The sequence below is a fragment of the Vicugna pacos genome, chromosome 35 (genome assembly GCF_048564905.1).
Source record: "Vicugna pacos chromosome 35, VicPac4, whole genome shotgun sequence".
NCBI lineage: Eukaryota > Metazoa > Chordata > Mammalia > Artiodactyla > Camelidae > Vicugna > Vicugna pacos.
In genome coordinates this window covers 17,767,327-17,789,423 of record NC_133021.1, presented here as the reverse complement: position 1 = coordinate 17,789,423, position 22,097 = coordinate 17,767,327, and the positions used below count along the sequence as shown (strand labels likewise).

The 22,097-nt window shown below is 45.2% G+C and overlaps 1 protein-coding gene across 8 annotated transcripts in view; it reads left to right on the top strand.

The window, feature by feature from the left end:
- The window catches only part of SVIL (supervillin), a 214,635-nt gene that overhangs the window by 37,466 nt on the left and 155,072 nt on the right, over nucleotides 1–22,097 (top strand). For 6 of the 8 annotated variants that reach the window (XM_072955385.1, XM_072955382.1, XM_072955387.1 and 3 more), the window contains exon 2: nucleotides 3,471–3,566. The gene's annotated coding sequence lies outside the window, so the exon portion shown is untranslated. Of the gene's footprint in view, nucleotides 1–2,995; nucleotides 3,016–3,470; nucleotides 3,567–5,785; nucleotides 5,909–22,097 lie in introns of those variants that run through there. The other 2 variants (XM_072955388.1, XM_072955389.1) reach the window with 2 other exon arrangements.

Below are 22,097 nucleotides of genomic sequence, written 5' to 3'. Positions count from 1 at the left end.
ACTGAGTCAATGATTTTGGCCTTGACTTTTGAGACAGGATTAGTAAACTGAATCATAAATTATCATTTTGGTCACAGAAGCTAGAAAGCTCCAGTAAGTGAATCTTTCAAATTTATTTATTATCTTACATACTTTCAGTTATTCATCATAGATTATTTGGGCTCCTATTATTTTGCAGATTTGGAAAATAAAAGAAAAAATATCTTTTTACTATCAGGCATTGCAATTTTATTTAATGGAGAAAAATATTCTCTTACTTTTCTTATTCTTCCAGAAGAAAATGTTCCACTAAATAATTGATGCTTCTGAAATGAAGCCTTGTGTTCTCATGATACTAGAATCCCTTTCATTATCTGAGTGAATGTGAAACAGCCCTGAATATTCACTATTTTTGTACAATAAACATTTTGAACATGGGAAAACTCAGCCAACTTGATTGTTCTCAGGTGAAGTTCAGACCATGAATTATACAGAACCACAGACAATTGCAGATGATAGAACTGATCACAGGATGCAAATCAACAACTATTAAGACCCTTATGAAAGTTTTTTCATGGTTTGGTTCAAATAAAATAGGATGTAAAACTTAATTATATAATTCAGAATGGGAAATATATTAATATACTTTCACATTTTTTAAAAGAATTGAGACAAATATAGTCATTTGTAATTTTGTAACCTTTTTATTTTGTATAAAAAATTAAAATTATTTTTATGGCAGAGGAACGAAATAAAAATACAGTGTCCCCTACTTTTCATGCTCTGGATCTGAAGTTCCCTGCTTCTAAAATGTATGTTTGGCTTGAAAAAAATATAAATACCCTCCATATTACTGATTTATACTTTTAAAAATTCTTTCTGAAGGTTCTACAGCAGATCCTTGTTACCTGAGGATAATTAGAACCAGAAAAAGGCCATGTCAATTGAATCCACTTAAAAGGGGACCAAGATTCGTAATATGATTTTAAAAAGTTTTGAGACTTTGTCTTGCAAACTCTGAATTTCATGAAAATAAATTTTTTAGTTTATATTTAACAATATTTAGGTGATCATTTTCACCATGGCTATTAGAATGAGCAATGCAAAAATTAAGTATTGATTGTTTTGAGAAGAGTAAATTTTGGGACAAAATTGTGTGATTTGTATATCATGGTACCTTTTAAATCCCATTTGGCGTGTCCACCACATCTTCAAGGTCATCAGTTTTACTTGAGGTTTTTCTCATTTTCCTTTGGGCCTTTTAGGTTCTTTAATATGAAACGCCAACTCCTGTATTGAAATCCCTACCTTGCCACAAACTTAAAATGTTTCTCTTTAGTGATCGTCCCCTCATCCAGCTGCTCAGTCCGCACCAGTCCTTGTTTTACCCGCTGTTGGGGAAGTGCTCTGATGCTGTTTTGATTAAACTCATGAAATTCCGTATTTGCAGGGGCAAAATGTGCAATTTCACTGTGCAGTGAACGTACGTCCTTTCATTGGAGGAACAAAACTCAAAACTAACAGGGTCAGGAAAGATGCTGACGGCGAATAAAGATGGAATTCTGAGTGGGATTTCAAGTCATAAAATGGTTGGCTATTAGGGAATATTACGGAGGGGTGAAGGCAAGCTTCCCTAAGAACCTTCCTCACCGTGTGAGGATCTGGGCAACGACTGCTCAGATAACCAGGACCCCTAATTTATTTGCTTGAGTCCGTCGCCGTGTGCTCTGTGGAGGAGAGGACAGATTTGTGCTAGCCTCAGTTCTGCCAGTGAGGAGGTTAATGGTTAATGATAATGGATAAATCACATAACTTCTTTTGGTATAATTTATTAACCTATAAAATGAAAATGTTAAGCTCAAGTCCCTTCTAGTGTGACAACATTCCGTGATTCTGAAGCGTTGGCTGTTTTAAGGCTGGCAAGAGCTTTATCACACTGTTTCCATATAAGCCTAGAATTTAATAATCGTCAACCAACTCCTAAACTAATAAACTAAAGTTTATTTGTACTATTCCCATAGTCCACCAGGAAAAAAATATAAAAGATATAAAACAGATATAAAATATATATCTATATTGTGTATCTATATATCTTTAGTTGTGCTATATATATAGGTATATAAATGTATATTTACATATATCTACATAACATCTATATCTATATGTATCTTATAATTTCCATAGCTACATCCATATGTAATCATACTTTTGGTAAAGTAATCAGCATTTTGGAACAATTTTAAATTCTGCTCTTTTCAGTAGTGTTATCTCATCTGTGTTTGCTTACATCTTGAAATCATTTCTTTTTCACTTGTATCTATTCTAACGGCTGCTACTAGTAACAGTAATAATAATCCATTGAGTAAATGTGTTTTGATACACTTGAATATATCCTGGCAATGGAGCATCTCTATACTTAAGAATTTGGGGGAGGGTAGTTTGGAGGTCACGTGACTGTGGACATCCCTGAGGGCAGACAGTTTTGTGAAGAGTGTTCACACCCGTCGCCTTTTCTGTATGCCTTTTGCTGCTGCTGTAAACAGGAAGAAACACACTAAAGCAAAGGTCTGGCTAAGAGAAGCAGGGGGAGGAGCCAGAAAAGCTGGAAGGACGTTCCCTTTGCTGCTGCCAGGCTGGGCAAATAGAGATCCCGAGAGTCTGGCGTAAATAGAGGAAACAAGAAAAGACCCAGAACCAGGGGTCCTGATGCATCTTTGGAGGTGTGGCTGCCTCTCCACAGTCACCCTGGAGGGCTGGTGACCTTTGGTTTCTGCAGTTGCACTGAGCCTACTCCAGAGAACAAAGCCATCAGACGTCACCAGAGGAGCGGACGTGCTCAGAGCAGTGAAGCCTCCGCCAACAGAATTGGCAAATCCTACATTATTAAAAATGGCAGCACTGTTTACTTTAATTCAAGACCTGAGAGATTGTCAGTGCATACTTGGGGGGATCACAGTTTGTGCATTTGTTAAAATTCAGTTGGCTACCTCTTAGCAAGATAAAGGAAGCATAGCTGACACTTCTCCCTCCCCACCGGTATGTGCATCCTGTCTGCTTGGTCTGCGTGTGTTTGTGTGGGGGAACAGTTTGCGATACTTGTTTGACAGAACTTGCCACAGTAGTGAGGTGATTATTGAGTAAGAAGGGGAACTTGGGGTTGCTGAAATAGGAGGTAACTTGGTTGTTTACAGTAACTGATGGCAAATGTTTTGAGTTGAATCAGGTTAAAGTGGATTCAATTAAGGCAACTTCAATCGTGATTGAAAGTACAAGTAGAAAAAACTGTTACAGAAATTGCACATCAGTTTCACCTTCCACCGTGCATGTCAGTTTTACTCTCCCACCAGCCAGCGGGATATTGAGAAAGTAGGGTGTAGTCCAGGATTTTCAGAGGTTACCTTAAGTGCAAATGAATTTATTCCATCTCGTGTATGTATTTCTCAGCTTTAGAAGTTACATCCTATCATTTTGAAAAATAATTGTTTTCACAGATTCCACCTACACTGGAGACTGGTCGTTTCCTAAAACTAAAGGAGAAGCCCATGAAGAGATGACTTCTTTCTGAGTTTCGAGGACCAGAATTAAAGGTAACTACTGATGATTTCACAGGGTGCTTGCAATACTGTGGTGGAGACCAGCTGAAATGGCAGCAGGCAGAAGAACCAAGCATTTTGGATATTTGCTCTGACACCCACAAAAGAGAGAGAATGTGAGAATTTCCAAGACAGAAATGATAGAAGGATAGCTAAAGTATAGGGGCTTATCTTAATCACACATAAATTTGGTAAGACTGAGTCACCGGCAAGCTTAGCCCTTTCTTGCAGTCCCAGCTCATTAAGCCCTATGAGAGCTGACGTGCTCACCAGGGCAGGACCAGCTCTGTCTCTGGCTGGGCTCCGGGGGCAGCACCTCTCTCCCAGCCACCTAATCCTAAAGCTGGTCATCCTCTCCAAGCCAGAGGGCATCCTCGCTGGATGTCACTCACTCTTTCCCAAAAGATTGTCTTTCCAAAATCTGCTCATCATATTTTATGCTCAGGGACCATCACAATTCTTGCTTTCCAATTCTTAGAGTATCCATTTATTTTTTCCCTCTTCTTCAGATTGTTCAGCTTAATGATTGGATTTATAGCTAGGAAGAAACCACATTTAAATTTGTATCCCCCCCCCTTTTTTTTTTTTAGCTAAATTGATCTAGGGCCTGTGGGTTGAGGATTATAAAGAAATATCAGGAGAATTTTTGAAACCTCTGACTGTGTAATAAACAGGCTGCCCTGCCTGGAGGAAAATCTCTGTTGATGGAGGCACCTGTATAGAAATTGCACGGCTGTCTGATAAGCAGGCTCTTGGAGAAGAGGAGCCGCACTGAATGGAAACAAAGTTTTCTAGGTTCCAGCCAAAAGGAATTCTACAATTTCTTGTCGGTTGGCCCAAAGGAAGCGAAGTTGTTTTGTTTTGTTTTGTTTTCTCCCCCACACAAAAAATTAAGCAGAGATAGTCAACTAGATAATTGCACTTTAATTTCCAGTGCTTCTTTCTCCTGGAGGTGACTTTCTTTGACTTCCCATTCTCAAGCAAAGTTCCTGAAGGGCTGTCGAGAGAGAGAAGGATTCTGTGGGCATTCCTCTGTGTGGGGTGGTGCTCAGAGTGCCCTGGAGGGAGGGGTGAGCCAGGCACAGCGCACCCCGAATCAGGGTAAATGACAATTGGATGGATGGGGTGGGGGCAGTGATAAAAGTTGATGAGACGCTGTCTGATGCAGCTGTGTGTGTTTTGCTAGGCTGGGAGGGAGATTATGTGAGTTGATTATAAACCTATTAGGTGGATCTTAAGATGACCTTTGAACCCCTCCTGCTCTGCAACCCTTGAACCTCTGGAGTCTGCCTCCCACAGCCCCAGTTACCATTCCTTAGGGATGGCATGGGGGCAGTCACAGCACGTGAGGTCAAGCACAGCGTGGTCGTCCTCTTTGAAAATATCTATAAATTTCAGCCTCTGAAAGCCTGTTTGCATTGTAACAAGGTTTTTAGGTCTTATTTCCTCATCATGCCTCCCTCACCCCAGCAAGCATTTTCTCCTTCCTTCTTAATGAGCATCACTCAGTTGTCCTTGCCTCCTGTCATGGGCTTAGTGGGAAGAGCTGCTTCCTCACTTAGCACTAGAATGTTAGTGCCATGAGGCAAAGGATTTCTGTTTTCTTTGCTGCTTTACACCAGGCGCCTGGAACAGTGTCTGGGACATGGAAGGTGCTTGATCAGTACTTACTTAATGAGGTAATAAATGCATCCTCCTGACCAAGAGTTCCTCGGGGCCGGGACTCAACTCTTTATTCATGAGTTTCTTGCTGGCCTGACCCAGCAACTGCCCTCTCACCGACCGCTGGTCCGTGGGCAATAACCCACCCTCGGTCCCCTTGGAGGGGCTGAGGAGGGCGTGTGCTGTGTGGTGACTGTCTTGGCGACCACAGGTTAAGCAGTCTGCTACTGAGAGCTTTTCCAGTATGCTTACAGATGCGATAGCAAAGGGAAGCAGAAGCCAAGAGGCAGTGTGGGCATCCAGGGCTCTCCTGCTCACTGTGCTCATCAGCCCCTCCCAGGAAACATCTCTGATGGGCTGCGGTGGCAGTGGGGGGTGGGGGACAGGGAGAGGTGGGGGCAGGAAGGGCGTGTGCTGGCTGTCACAACCAGGGGAGTCTTCCCCTCTGGTCGGGTCTGAGAGGAAGTCACGTGGCGGAACAATGTCTGTCCCTGATAGGGGGTTAAAGTGGCCCTGGCTAAGCCCTGCCTCTCTTTAAATAAATAAAGGAGCTCAGACAGGAGCTTTATTGCAGGGAACGTGATTTGATTTGCAGCGGATAAGAAGTCTGGCTGATGGAAGAGTCAAATCTAATTCTGATGATCTAATAATACCTTTCAGTAGGTGCCCTGAGGGTAAGTTTTGGTTGTTGGCTTCCCCCTACCCCAGGTGATCACGCAGAGGAGGAGGGCGGTAGGCAGGCTTTTCCCGAACCTCTGTGCTAAGTGAGTTTGTCTGGATAGGAAATTGTAGGTACAAGACTTAATTGTAAGATTTTTAATCCCCCCTCCCCCTTCTCCCCCCTCCCTTCTCCCTCCTGCCCCTCCCCCCTCCCCCTCCTCCCCACCCCCTCCCCTTCCTCCTCCATCTCTCTCTCCCCGTCTCACTCTCACACACCCTGGGCTGACACTTTAGAAATTGCTGTGGCTTTCCACGTCAGGCTCTGTGCTGAGGCAGCGAGTCTCTCTCGTCATCACCATGTATTTCTGAAGCCCTCACTCACTCTGTGTCTCGTCACCACTGCCACTTTCTCCTCCCTTCTGCTGCCAGTGCTTTGCGTCTCACTCCCCAGCCCTTCCTCGCTCTCCACCCCTTCCGCGCTCTCCTGCTCCACCAGTGTTCCGTGGGCCCCATGCCATCCCTTCCCAGGGTCACCCGTCTGGTCCTCCACTCTCCCACGCCCCCGCTCCCTGGGACTTTCTCCTGGCCTCAGCCCCACCGGGCTCTAGGCTGCCCTCGCCTCCGGCCCAGGATAGCTCTCACGGGGCCGCCCGGCAGGTAATGCCCGGCACTGGCACCGGGGGAGCCTCTTCTGCAGCCACCTCGTCCCCCCTCCCCTCTTCTGAACTCCGTCACCCTCCCGAGATGCACGTGCACTTGTTACAGCCCAAATCTTTGCCTGTAGCGACAGGGCTGACGCCTAGTCTCAGCCTGGCCGAGAGAGCCCTTCTGATGCAGCCTCCCTCCCCGCCCAGCTGGCCCACGTCCTGGGCGTGCCGAGTGGCCCTCAGCCTCCTGTAAATGTGTGGCTCAGACTCCGCCTCAGGGCCCCGCACGTGCTGTGCCTTCTGCCTGCAGTGCTTTTCCCCTTCCTCCTCCTGACTGGTCACTGAAGTTGTCACTAGGTGCCTCCTCCAGGAAGCCAGCTGGTCAGGGGCACCTGCTGGGGAGAGGGGCTTCTGGGCCCTGCTGGACAACACTTCTATGAGAGCACACGCCAGACGGCGTGATTTAGATGCCGGTCTCAGCTGAGCAGGCCTGGCTGAAGGCGGGGCTGGGTGCCTGGCCTGTGGCATCACCCCAACACACGGGCGTTTAGAGAGTGTCTGGCTTTCTGACTGTTCATCCTTAGACTTTCCAAGCCATACGCGATGCTTTTTGTTTCAGGTTGTTTTTCTAGCAAAGTATTTGATAAAGAAACCTCCTCTGATGCAGAGGGAGACAGAACACACAGATCGAGGTTGTCCTGCCTCCTTAAAACAGCTTCGGTGGCTTTGTCAGCTGCTGACGTCTCCCAGGGATGTGCCACGTGGATCGTGGACAGATCATGACATTGGAGAATTCAGTACAAGGCAGTGGAGGGAGATAATCTCTCTTGCCCACACAAACAGCTTCAGACCTGGGGGTTTTTCATTTTATATGCGGGGTGCGGCCAGCAGGCCACTGCCAGGACATGGCCGTGCCTCCAGCTCCAATCCGCTCATGGTCCCCTCGTCCTGGGTGTGAGGGGAGGACCACCAGGGAGCAGAGGGCCAGGAGGGCATTTCAGCAGTCACCCAGCCCCTGAGGCTTCTGCTCCATCTAGTTACTTCATTTGGACAAAACCTTGTTCTCTGTACTCCAGGTTGGTTGACCACGTCACACGGAACAGAACTCCTCCAGGGGACTGTGCCTTAGCTCACCTCTGACATAGACTGCCAGGCCCACATGCAGGGCTCAGGCATGATTCTAGACCCAAGGTCTTGCAGAGAAGCAGATTCTGGCTTCACCGCTGGGACCTCTACCAGCACGAGGGTTAATGACGTTCTAGTGATGTTAACCCATGGCTCAAAGCATCACTTCACACCTACAATGAAGGGGCCGGATGGATGACCCCAGAGGTGCCTGCCTGCTTGCATGTTTGGGGTTTTCTGGGCCAAAGGTAGAGCATGAAGAGGTGATAGAGGTGGAGGGGGGACGGCAAACGTGAATGGCTTCTACCCGAGCGCTGGCAGCACCCATGGAAAGGGCTCTGCTCTTCCCTCTTTCCTCACTGGCGTTCATCGTGGCCCATGAAACTGTGCCCCAGGTGTCACTTTTAGCGCCAGCCCCAGCATTCGGGGCTGGGCTTGGTCCATTTCTCCTGGTGGAATTTTCCCATTGCCTTGGGAATATTGCAGGTGGCAGAACAGAGCAGCAGAAGTGGAAATTTTCCTGCAGTTTTCACCACTTGTGCCTCGAAGCAGAACTTGGGGCAGAAAGCGACGCGTCATTTTGGCATCTGTGTTCCAGGGCCAGGGGTGGCAGCTGGGCTGAGTGGGAGAGGGCAGAGGGGAGGTTTGTAGACCAGGACAGTGGGTGTCCAGGTCACCCACAGAGAGAGGGGGTCAATGCAATTCAGTCTTTTGCTGAAGTTTCCATTTTTTTTAACTTGAAATTTGAAAAGTGATCACAATTACATAGCAGTTATTCAACACCCTGTTGATCAAGGTATTTTGTAAACCTTTGAAAGATTCCAAAGGGAAGTGATCTCCAGTCTGATGGACAGAGGGGTTCGGGTGATCTTGGGGGAATTCTTGGACAGGAGAGTAGGGCCAGTTCTCAATATGCTTCCAGTCCCCGAGGGTCACAGCTGTGTGCCAGAAGAGACATGAAAAATCTGCTCCAGCCCGTGGGCGGTACATCCCAGGCAGATGCCAGCTGACCTGGAGCCCTGTGTGCAGCCAAAAGCTGTGATCAAAAATAGAAGGGCTGGGGGTGGGTGTAGCTCAGGCGTAGAGCGCGTGCTTAGCGTGCATGAGGTCCTGGGTCCAATCCCCGGTATCTTCACTAAAAACAAACCAAAAATCCGAAGGGCTGGCTCTGATTGCCCCACACTGGAATCCAGCTCAGTGTTCCAAGAGCCAGCTGCTCTAGACCCTGAGGTGACATCTCCACATCCAGAGTGATGGCCCTGCCCCACCAGAACCAGCACCATTGGGCCCTCCTCTCCAGTGGAAACACGTCTTAATTCCATTGTCATGGTCCAGGACCTCTTAGTAAGCTCCCAGGGCTGGAGGTACGCCGACCAGTGTCTCCTAAGTCTTTAGCAGGTTAAACAGTCTTGGCTTTCAAAGAGTTTATAACACACACACACACACACACACACACACACACCCCCTCTTTGAACTCAAATCAAGCACATGTATGTTGAGGTGACTCAGAGAGTAACACAGTAACAGGATGAAATGAGTAAATCTTTAATTAACAAATCTCCCTGTAGCACTCGGGCAAGGGGTTTTATCCATCACTAGAACAGAAGGATGGAGCAAAGGGCATGGTTTTCCCTTCACTTGGAGTCGGGGGCAGGTGGGAGGAAAGTCAGATTTATTCTTAGAAGAGCTGAGGGCATGAATAGAACACGGTGTGATGAATGGGGAATGGTAACTTCCTAGCTGGGACTGGCAGAGAATCAGGGCTAACGTGTTTCTATGGGGCACCGGGGTACTGCATGGATGGGGGTAACATTCTGGCAAGTGGGAGAACTGGTTTCTAAGGGTCATGGTATTTCACGTTTCACACTGGGTCCTACATGTGACTTGGTCTTACTGAACTGATTGCTACAAAGATATGTCCAATATGGAAACAGTTAAGCAGGGCTGTCTTCCAGTAAAACTTTATTGACAAAAGTGGACACTGGGCAGGTCTGGCCCAGGGGTTGCAGTGTCTGGATCTCTGCTCTGGAACAGCAACGAGAGCTACCTTTTTGTTTTAGAGTATTTCTGGAGAGGGAGATTTTAGGTTTCATTAGCTTTACAAGAGGGATCAGTGACAGTTTCAAAATGGGTTATAGGATCTTAGCAAGAAATAATAGCAGACTGGATTAATAATGGAGGTTCAGACAGACCCAATTTTCTAACATTTCACATCATCGTGGTTAATATTTAACAGACGTCTGAGAATCCAGATATAATACATTTTTGGGTCATTATAGATGGGTCCAAAGAGAAAAACCACACTAATTCAGTCTTGGCAGAGGATTTGACACTGCCTGGGTATGTGTGTTTCAATGCTGAGATTTAAAAAAAATGAAAATAGAGGAGATTTGTCTGGAACCATTGGGAAGAAATAAGGTAAATATGTGAACAGATGACCCAGGAGACGCCCGGAGCATGAAGTCTCAATACCGCTGTCTTCTGGAAGAAGGCAGAGACATCTGGTTAGTGTAAGGATGAGGAACGATGTCAAAGGGAGTCCCAGGTCCAGATTAGAAAAGCATCTTGACATCTTAAAGCAACAAGCCAGAAAAAAAATCTGTCTTTAATAGCTGGTACTGTGGGAAAAGTCACTAAATGCAGAGATTTGAGTAAGAAATCCTTCAGAGCAAAACAGTGAATTCTTTTGAGAGCAGATCTTTCCAAGAGTACATCCTAAGAGATGCAGGATGATAGGAAAACATCTGGAAAACTACTAAAGGACCTCAAAAATGTTACACTGGAAAGCTGTTGAAGTCACCTGTCCCAGCCCTCCGTGACAAGAAGGCAGTTTCTCTCTTGGCTGATGAAGGGGAGCTGGATGAGGATGGTTACGTGGGAGAGCTTATTTCTTTTGAGTCCAATTTTTAAAAAATCAAAAGCAGACAAAGCTTATAAAATGGTTTCAAGTTTGGTTGGTTCCAACCAGATTGAAACATTTTCTCACCAACAGGAACAGATTAAAAGCAATGTCCGTATGGGTCGTCTGCGGAAGTCCCCACACTTGGCGTCCCCACTCGTGTTTTCATCTGGTTTCCCAGCGGGCTCTGTGCTGTTGCTCTTAGGGTTGAACTGGGGGAAAGAAGGAAGAAAAGATGGAAAATATGGGGGTTGATATCTTCCAGGAAGACGCTGTACATGTTAGCAGGCTACAGTTACTCCAACCAAAACAATTTAAACTTTTCCTTGTGTTTTGAATCCTGGGCATGAATCTTGCCTTGGACCAAATGGATGTGACTCTGGGGACGTGCTGGAGACCTGAGCTCTGCTGCTTGTCTGCTGCTGCACCTCACTGTCACTTGCAGGGTTCAGTCACGACCCAGTGGTGCCTGGCTGCGCTGTTTCTGGCCTCTTTCTAAGTTAGATGCAGCTTCGTAAAACTCTCAGTTTCCTCAACACAGACATCTTAGGGCAGCTTGAAGGAAACAATCTGTAAAGCCGAAAAGTGCTTTGAGGTGGATTAAGTCGAACAGAGTGTTTATGTAAAAGGCTTGAACATGTAAACCAATTAAAGAGTCTTATAATTTGACTTCTCTTTCCCATAGGACAAAGCCTTTTTATAATGTAAATATAGTAAAGAATCTCTATGCTCTATAATCTCGCCAACATTCTTTTCTTTTAGCAGGAGTTAAATAAGGGGGAGTCTCAAAGCCTTGTTGATACATTGTAGAAAGCTTTGAATTTTTTATTAGCTTCACTGGAAATCTTTGTTGCCTGGGAAGTTCACTGATGGAATACAGCATTTCTAACACAAATCCGTGTCTTAGCTGTCCGCAGTGAATTACCTAGTCCTTGCGGCAAGGTAAAATTAATTCTACACCGGTCCTGGGTCCGCTCTTCCCACTGTAAAGCTTTTGCAGTCGTAAGGTACAGGGTTCCTTGGGTCAAGGTAAACTTTCTTTATCTTCATTCACCTCTTGAGCCCCCTGATAGTGGCTGCTCTTGTCTGTGGAACTAACCTCTCCATCCCAGCACCAGCATCTTCCATCTCGAGGGGTGGTGCCATCACTCACCCAGTGCCCTGTCTGCCCCATCACATCACCTCATCTCCTCCACTGTCACCACCAGGTGATGCCAGCTGTCCCTGCCTGCATGGCTCTGGTGGCCCCCAACCCCCTGTTCCTTGTCCATTTCCCCAGCTACCTACCTGTACCATGTTACCCTACAAAGTCTGTTTTCCTTGGAGCAGCTAGAGTGATTCTTTAAACCCAAATCAAGATGACGTCACTCCGGTGCCCACCCCCTCCAGTGGCTTCTGGTAACTCTGAGTAAAACCCCAAGCCTCTGTGACCTGCGCTCAATTCTCTCTGCCCAGCGCTTCCGGCCGGATTCCCAGGCACCTTCCTGTCCCTCACTCAGCTCCAGCCACACCGGCCACCTTGCTAGTCCCATGCACAAACCAGTCACATCATCATCTCAAAGCTTGACACTTTGCACTTGGTCCTCTTTTGCCTTCCTGAACCTTCAGCTACTCACCAGCTTTCTGGCCAGTTCTTCCAGGTCTCCGCCCAAAGGTGACCACCTCAGGGACACCTGACCACTTGATCTAAATTAGAAGCCCCCCATCCTCTTACCCTGTTCTTCCTTCCCAGCTTTTATTCCTCAACAGTCAGTCTATTATTGATTGATCACTTCGTTTATTTGTCCATTCATTTATTGGTAATTCATCGATCCCTCCCAAGAGAATGTAAACTCTCTGAGGACAGGGACTTACATTGATAAGTATGTATCTTTCATGTCTAGCGCACGTAGGCAATCCAGATGTGTCTGCTGGGTATTGAATGAAAGAAAGAACCGGAATCATTTGCGTTGCTTTTGGTCTGCATCTGTAGACCAAGTCACAGTGCAGTTGTGTGCTTCAATAGTACCGTGACATTTTTGATTTTCCTACCCTGATGAGGTTTGCAATTCAATAGTCAAGGGTTATCTTAGATTTAGCTCTTGCCTAAAGACTTTAGCAGTGACCTTGGTCTACTTCAAGTGTAGTTCAACATGTGGGACACATGTACCATAGGGACATACGTGTCTGGGCTTTTTGGTGATTTACTGGTTTCATCGTGGTGAGCTGTGTGGACGGGCAGAGCTTGCCTTCTTAGTAATCAGCAGTCAACATGGCATGGGGAGGAAGGGCCACTTGTGTCACTTTCAGTACAGCAGAGTTCCCATGACTATCCAAACACTCAGAGGTCGCTTTAAGAAGTTTTATAAGACTCACAGAGCTTTTTCTCCCATCGATGAGCAACCCCAAATATTCCTATAAATATTATCCGAGAAGAAATCGGGGGTGGGGGTTAGTGGAGGAAGTTGGAGAAATGGTCTGCAGAACCTTGGAGATATAGAAGAGCCCCATTCCACGGGATAATTTTGTTGACATAATTGCTACGGGCCACTTCTGAGAAGTCAGTTGTATCAACACATAATTTATGTTCAGTAAAATTCACTCTTTGTAAAGGTGTATGGCTCTGAAATTTGACCAGTGCACATAGTTGTGTAACCACCATAATCAAAATATCAATTTTGTCACCCTAAAATATTCCTTGTGCTCCTTTGTAGTCACTCAGCCCTGACCCCTGGCAACCACTGACCGGTGTTCCATCCTTGGGGTTTTGCCTTTTCCGTGTGTCCTATGAATGAAGCCCAGGAGCCCATGGCTGGGATGCACCGATGCTGGGATATGTTGCCAGTTGTTTGTTACTTCTTATTCCTAAGAGGTATCCTTGTGGATGTGCAGTTCACGTACCCATTCACCAGGAGGACATTTGGGTTGTTTGAAATTTGGAGTGATTATGACTAAAACTCTTGTAACATTCACGTATAGGTGTTTATGGGGACACACACTTTCATGTTTTCTTGAATAAATGCCTAGGAGTGGGGTTGCTGGGTTGTGTGATAAGTGTATGTTTAGCTTTCTTAAAACTGACCAAACTGATTTCCAAAGTGGTGGCACTGCTTTCTCTTCCCATGAAGGTGTGGGAGGTCCCGGAGCTGCTTCTGATGCTCATGGTCTCATACCCAGAGCGTTTTGCCTTCTTGGAGAGAAACCTCAGGATTTCCCTTCCTCCCGTTCTCTCTCAATTTTGTGTTCCAGTCTCTTCTACTTGGACCTTTAAGTTACTTTTATTTAGGAGTCTTTCAACCCTTCCCCATTGTCTGAATTTTGTTTTTTTTTTTTTCCCTTCTCTGCACCAGTGCCGTGGCTTGTACCCAGCAGGTGCTGAGTACACATCCATTTGATTTGGTTGTAGTAAACTAGATTAAACTGGTCCCCAGGACAATGATGGCCCTTAGTGGGATTTTGGTGCATGTGTAGCCGGCTCCTGGGACCCCTGTACAAGGTGGGTGAGCCCTACCCCAAGACCTAGGGAGAGATCCCTGTTATTTCTCTTCTGGCAATAAAGTATCACCTGCCGGGTGTGGGGTATAAAGGTGGGTTTGGACTTTCACGGGGTGAAGATCCTTCTTGGCCTGGGTGGAGAAGACAAAACCAAGTCCGTGATTATTATAAGGTATAGAGACTTAGCTTGGGGACACAAACCAGGAAACGTGCGGAATCTCCGAGAAGCCTTTTCTTTCTCTTAAAGCTTTTCCATTGTTTTTTAATCAGTGGTGAAGCCTGGCGTAGAGGTTAAGAGTGAGAACTCTGAGGATGAGGTAGAGCTCAGTGGTAGAGCGCAGGCTTAGCATACAGGGGGTCCCAGGTTCAATAAAAAATGTACATATATTAAAAAAAAAAAGACTGAGAACTCTGGAGCCAAACTCTGCTAGTAACCACCTGTGTGCCCTTGGGAGCCTTTCTGTGCCATAGTCTCTCCATCTGTAGATAGGGATAATGATAGTAGTAATGAAGCATGATGATTTGTGGTTAATATGGACTCTGACCTTAGGACAGTGCCCAGCACATATTAAGTGCTCTAGGAGTGTCTGTCACTGCTGTAATTGTTAGTAACTTAACTTCACCCCCCAGGACTCTGAAAACATGCATTTACTGTGCATTGGCACACTTGGACGGCTCTCAGGTACTAGATACCTGTTCAAAGAATGATGACAATTTAGTTGCCAATGAGGGGGGAGGGTATAGCTCGGGGGTAGAGCACGTGCTTAGCACGCACGTGGTCCTGGATCCCCCCCCCAAAAAAACAAACGATGAGCACCGGAGTTGGTGGCCTTCCTGCAGTGATGTCCAGGCGCTGCTCCTCCCCGAGCCCTACGTTACCCTCAGTGTGTTGGCTCAGGTCATGTCAAGTGGCCTCAGTTCTTTGGTCTAACTTGCTTGTTTCTTTTACTTTTGGAAGCTCAGTGGGGAGGCTGTGACTTCCGAGCAACGCTGTCCTCCTCCGTCAGGAAGTCCCCCAGGTCCCCCATCTCAAAGGTTGAGTCCACCACAGTCTGGTCCCAGGTCAGGATTAGAAGTTTGGGCACAAGATTGTCAGGCATGTCTCTCCCTCTTCTGGCTTCTTGGTCCCACGTCCAGGCAAGGTGGCTTCCTTTAGAGCTGTCCAGCAGCTTTCTCCTGATGTTTCCTTATCAAGTCCTCTCTCCAAGGAACAGACCTGCCTTGGCTTTCCCATCTGGGACCTGTGCTTTGCGGGGATCCAGTCAGCGGCCTCTGTGTTTTGGGGCCACACCTCAGGGCTGGAGCAGGCGGTCCCGGGGACCCCTGAGTGCCTACACAGCCAGCAGGCAGGCCCGGCGGGCACACTCGGGGACTCCCACCTGCCACACAACACTGCCTGTCTCCTGCCCTTAGAGTTACCACAGGGGGTGGAGGAATTTACTGCAGAAAACTATTTCTGTTTTTTTTGTTTTTACAAATTGAAGATTTGTGGCAACCCTACATTGGGCAAGTCTATCGGTGCCTTTTTTCTAACAGCATTTGCTCACTTCATATCTCTGTGTCGCATGTGATCATTCTCACAATATTTCAAACGTTCTCATTATCCTTATATGTGTTACGGTGATCTGTGATCAGGGATCTTTGTTACCGCTACAGCTCGCTCAAGTCACTCAGATGATGGTTTGCATTTTTAACAATAAAATATTAAAAAAACATTTTTTTTGTTCTGGGAGGAGGCAATTAGGTTTATTTATTTATTTAACGGAAGTCCTGAGGGTTGAACCCAGGACCTCATGCATGTTAAGCACATGCTCGACCACTGAGCTCTACCCTCCCCACTAGCAATAAAATATTTTTAAGATATATATTTTGTTTTTTCTAGACATAATGCTATTGCACACTTAATAGGCTACAGAGTAGTGAGGATGTAACTTTTATATGCGCTGGGAGACCAGGAACCCGGTGTGACTCACCTTACTGCAGTACGCACTTCGCTGTGGTCACCTGGAACCCAGCCTGTGGAGTCTCCGGGGTCTGTTGGTGTGCTGTCCTGAGCGTCGGGACTCACCAGTGCACTACCTTAAATGCTCCTAAGTGCTGTGACTTACAAAACGCAAACCTGGGAGGTGCATTGCTGAGTTCCTAGCAGCCTTTCCACATTGTCTTAACTAAACACACAATTGCTGGCATGGGGCACGTACAAGGCAGTGGTGGCCTTGGAAAGACTCTCCTCATACCTGAAGCTCTTGAGAGCTGCCTCTGTAGCAGGTACCGGAGGAGGGGACAGTGAACAGAGACAGTCAGGACCCATTGCTCCCTTGTCTGTCATGACGTATGATACATAGAGTATGTCCAGTGGTGAACACCAGCCTTCAGTGTGTGTATTTCTTGTCAAACACAGTTTGCATGTCAATAGGTTTTTCTTGAATTGAGGTACATTTGATTTACAGTGTTGTGTTAGTTTCTGGTGTACAGCACAGTGATTCAGTTTTATATATGTGTATATATATTCTTTTTTATATTCCTTTTTATTATAGGTTATTACAAGCTATTGAATACAGTTCCCTGTGTTCTCCAGTAGGTCCTTGTTGTTTATCTATTTTATATATAGTAGTTTGTATCTGCTAATCCCAGACTCCTAGTTTATCCCCCCTTCTTTCCCCTTTGGTAACTATTAAGTTTGTTTTCTGTGTCTGTGAGTCTGTTTCTGTTTTGTAAATAAGTTCATTTGTATCTTTGTTTAGATTGCATGTATAAGTGATATCATATATTTGTCTTTGGCTTGATTTAGGATGATAATCTCTAGGTTCATCCATGTTGCTGCAAATGACATTGTTTAATTCTTTTTATGGCTGAGTAGTATTCCATTATATATATATATACACACCACATATTCTTTACCTAATCATCTGTCAGTGGACATTTAGGTTGCTTCCATGTCTTGGCTATTATAAATAGAACTGCTATGAACATTGGGGTGCATGTGTCTTTTTGAATTAGAGCCTCTGATAATGTGCCCTGGAGTGGGATTGCTGGATCATATAGTAACTATTTTTCATTTTTCAAGGAATCTCCGAACTGTTTCCCACAGTGGCTGCACCTCAATAGGTTTTTTAATTTGGTGTTTCTTGTTCACTTGGGGAGAAAAGAGCAGGTGTAGCATACTCATCTTATTTTCATGACAATGTGCACCTAAAAGCCAGCAAAGAGCGATAGAAAATATTTACCCTCATCAGTTGCTGAATTTCAAGGGTCGACTGAGTTTAGGAGTCCAAAGATGGGTCACGGTATGGTGGTTGCTTTGAGTCCACCACATGTGCATCCGGTGCAGGAAGCAGTGCACTCCTGGGCCCGTGGTGCTGTGAAGGGCCTTGGTCCTCTTCTTGCTGTGGTGGCTGTACATCTAGAGTGCCTCTTGGAATTGCCCGTGAAGGTGTTCTCATGTGGTAATTTTCAGGCTTGTTGAGGTTTAAGAACACTTAGAGAAAGTCAGACCCTTTGAGACACACTGTGAACTGTTGAAATGTTGCATTCCGCTTTGCAATTTGGCCCATTGTATGTTTTCTTATTATAATTACAAATATATGTATGTATATGTGCACATGTGATGTGTATATGTATGTATATATAGTGTATGTACACACACAGACATTGAATAAATAGCTATTAAATAATATATAGAAATAAATACATATAGAAATAAATATATACAGATATGTTAAATATATATTCATATATGTGTGTATATATATTTAATTTGTAAACATAAAAGTTGGCTGTTACTATACATCTTAGTTCAGACTGTTATAGCAAAACACCGCAGACTGGGTGCTTACACAATCAACGTTTATTTCTCATGGTTCTGGGGCTGGGAAGTCTGAGATCAGCCAGCCGGCAGGTTCATTTCCTGGCTGGGACTCACTGCCTGCTTTGCAGACGGCCCCCTTGCTGTGTCCTCCCCAGGTGGAGAGCAGAGGGAAGAAGCAAGCTCTCTCTGTCCCTTCTATTAGGGCACTAATCTCATCACAAGGGCTCCACCCTCATGACCTAAGCACCCCAAAGGCCCAGCTCCACACCATCACCTTGGGGATTAGGATTTCAGCAGATTAATTCTGAGGGGCACAGAGCTCTGTATTTGGATGCTCTGAACAGTATAAAATCAGATTCACATAGATCACAAGCACGTTTGTCTGTCAAACGGCAGGCTGAGTTTTTCTTCAATGTTTGCTACTTGTTTACTCATTTTTGTGGTTGCTCTTAGGCAAGTGGTTGGAGGCACCAAAGAACTCAAAAAAAATAATAATACGAGAGAACTTCATATTGAGAATTTGGCCTGTTAACTTTATTTTTCTGCTTGTGATTTTGGACAACACACACATCCTTTGAACTGTGAAGCAGAGCACCTCCCAGGGCTTTAAGAAGGGAGTGCATCTGAAGACACACGAGGACCTGGCGTCGCCCTTTAAGAGCCTGTGCTGTGACGGGGTGTATGGCAGCAGAAAACCTAAAAAGTGGGAGACGTGTCCCCGGAGGAAAGTGTCCCCAAGGACAGGGGGGTGGTGGCCCTTCTGGATCTCACCAGGGAGGACTGTGTGCTTATTTTAGCTCCCTCCCCTTCATGTGTCCCCACGTCAGTTGCTATTTTGACTGTGAGCATCTTTGCGCAGCTGGTGGCTTGCTGACTGCCAGAAGCCCTCTCATGGGGAGTGAGCTGTGTCCACTGGTCCCCGTCAGTCTGTCCGCCTCTGCTTGCTGAGCGCTGGACTCATGCCTGTGAAATACGAAAAACACACAAGGTCAGACACCAGCTTATGACAATGCACAGTCCCATTTTAGAGAAAAAAAATTACATAAGAAATTCTCTCGGTTAAGAGAAGTGAAGTATGAAAAGGTTGGCACGGTCAAATTGTACTTTGAAATGCATTTGCTATACCTTACTTAGTGAAAACTACCAACATTTACTCAGGAAAAAATCCAGTATTTGGGAAAATATTTACTGTTCTATGGATATGATCCTAATGTTTAAAAATAGGACAAGCATGATGGTGCAAGATCACAATGTCTCTGATAAATCACTTGACAAGTAAGCACTCTTTTTAAAATATTGAGGTGTAGTCAGTTTACAGTGTTGTGTTAATTTCTGGAGTACAGCATAGTGATTTAGTTACATATATGTATCTATATTCCTTTTCATGTTCTTTATCATTATGGGCTATTACAAGGCATTGAATGTAGTCCACCTTGTTGTTTATCTATTTTATATATACTAGTTAGTATCTGCAAATCCCAGACTCCCAATTTATCCCTCCATCCCCTCCCATCCCCCTATAACCACAGGTTTGTTTTCTATGTCTGTGAGTCTTTCTGTTTTGTAAGTAAGTTCATTTGTGTCTTTTTTTTTTAACATTCCACATATAAGTGATATCATGTGGTATTTGTCTTTCTCTTTCTGATTTACTTCACTTAATATGACGATCTCCAGGTCCATCCATGTTGCTGCAAATGGCATTATTTCATTCTTTTTATGGCTGAGTAGTATTCCATTGTATACATATACCACATTTTCTTTATCCAACTGTCTTTCAATGGATGTTAGTACTCTTAAAATGGTGTATTATTTATTCCTTGTCCAAGCTGTCTGAGCACCCCTCTCCCATATTAAAGTGAAGCCTTGACAACCTCAGTGTGTCATTGAAAACCATCCTTTCCTCTTTCTAAAGGCGACACTGAGCTCAGGGATCTTGGAAGGGAGCCCCACGCTGTCAGTGTCCCTGGTGCCCCGCCCCCACTTTGCCCTCCCTGCTGTCATTTCTCACTTGCCGCCAACCTTGGCTCCTGCACAGTCCAGTCCAGGCACTTACTAATGGTTTTTCCATCAACTTGTGTGGTCCTGGAATGGACGCTAGCAGCATAACACCTTGCTTGGGGCACCATTATAGTGAAGTCCCTGTCTGAGGGCTGGTAGAACGGGGCTGCCCCCACACTGTTGCATACCCTTGGAGATGCTTGTGGGGTATTGCGTAGTGCCCGTCAGTGGACGCCCTCTAACAGGCACATGGTTTTGCTGATTTGGAGATACTTTTATAAATGTTCAAATAATAGAAATGATTAATTTTTAAAAAATTATTATTATTATTACTATTATTGCTGTGGCTAATCCAACCCAGGGTGGTTGAGAATAAACTTTTCTACTCGTCATTTGTAACCAGGTTTTTGGCACAATTGAGGAGGGAGAAAGGACCCTGAGCAAGAAGGGAGGCAGACAGGTAGGCCTTCTAGAAACTGGAGGCGTCTGAGCTGAATCCCAAAGGTTTCTTGAGGTTTGTTTGGGGGTGAAGAGGAAGTGCCTGCGGCTTGGTGAAAATGTCTTTAAGACCCTCCTTTCGTTGCTCTAAGCATCTAAGGTAAGAAAATAGCCGGAGTGAAAGTTAGGTCTTGGGGCGCTTCTTTCCTGGAGTCCGTAAGGCGGGACTCTCAGATGCCTGGTGAGGGGGACAAGTGTCTGCGAAACACTCTGGACCCAGAGGCCCCTGACACTGTGGGAGTTAAGTACAGTCAGCCTCCGAGTCTGCAGGTTCTGCGTCCCTGGATTCGACCAACAGATTGAAAATATTCGGGGGAAAAAATTCCAGAAAGATCCCAAAAGCAAAACTTGAATTTACTGCAAACAGGCAACTATTTCCATAGCATAGCGTTGTACTTACAATTATTTACAAAGCGTGTATGTTGTATTAGGTATTATATGTCATCTAGAAATGGTTTAAGGTACGTGGGGGGATGTGCATAGATTATATGCAAATACTACACCATTTTCTATAAGGGATTTGAGCATCTGAGGATTTTGGTATCCAAGGAGGTCAGAACCAATCCCCTTCAGATACCGAAGGGCAACTGTACTGTGAGACGACAGCTTACTGAAACCTGCCTTCACCGTGGGCACCTCCACCACACCTCCTGTCCAGCCCAAGTCTCCAGAAACTTTAAGATAAAAGTCTGCCTTTCCCGGCCATAATCTCCCCTCCAGATGCAATTGGTCCTATCGGAGTTTCTTGTTTTTTGTTTTCAATATGTTTTTGTTGAAGTACAGTCGGTTTACAATGTGTCAGTTTCTGGTGGACAGCACAATGCTTCAGTCACATAGGAACATGCATACATTCATTCTCATGTTCTTCTTCACCATAGGCCACTGCAAGATATTGAATATGGTTCCCTGTGCTGCACAGCAGAAACTTGTTGTTTGTCTGTTTCATATATAGTAATTAGTATCTGCAAATCTTGAACTCCCAATTTATCCCTTCCCCGCTCCTTCCCCACCCTGGTAACCATAAGTTTGTTTTCTATGTCTGTGAATCTGTTTCTGTTTTGTAAATAAGTTCATTTGTATTTTTTTTTTTGATTTCCACATATAAGTGCTATCATGTGGTATTTTTCTTTCTCTTTCTGGCTTACTTCACTTAGAATGACATTCTCCTGTCAGAGTTTTGCATAGAGGTACTCACCTGAAAGTCCAGCAAAAGTTTATTTAATTTTTTACCTTGTTTTCTTTAACTGAAGTATAGTTGATTTAAAATGTCGTGTTAGTTTCAGGTGTCCAGCAAAGTGATTCAGTCATGCATATACATGTATGTATATATTCTTTTTCAGATTCTTCTCCGTCATAGGTTATTACAAGATACTGAGTAGAGTTCCCTGTGCTGTATTGTTGGTTATCTGTGTGAAAGTTTATTTTTGACCAGGAAGATGTGCTTTAGAAGGGTGGAGTGAGCCCTAAAGAGCCTGGACGGGACCTCTGGGTCTGACGTGGAGCTGAGTGCCTCTTCCGGCTGCTCTAAAACCGCACTGATGATCCTCCACCCCCAGTGCCCCATCTCCTCTGGAGTTTTTTCCCTCTCGTTTAATTAAACTTCAACCTCTCCCTTAGCCTGAACCCTTTCCTGATGGTGGTCTTGCTCTTTTGTCTTTCCCAAGTGATCTTGAGGGCATGGAGGCAGATTTGTTGTTTTGTTTCCCTGTCAGAGATGATATTCTGAAGTTTTATTGTCTCGTGGCTGAGGTTTT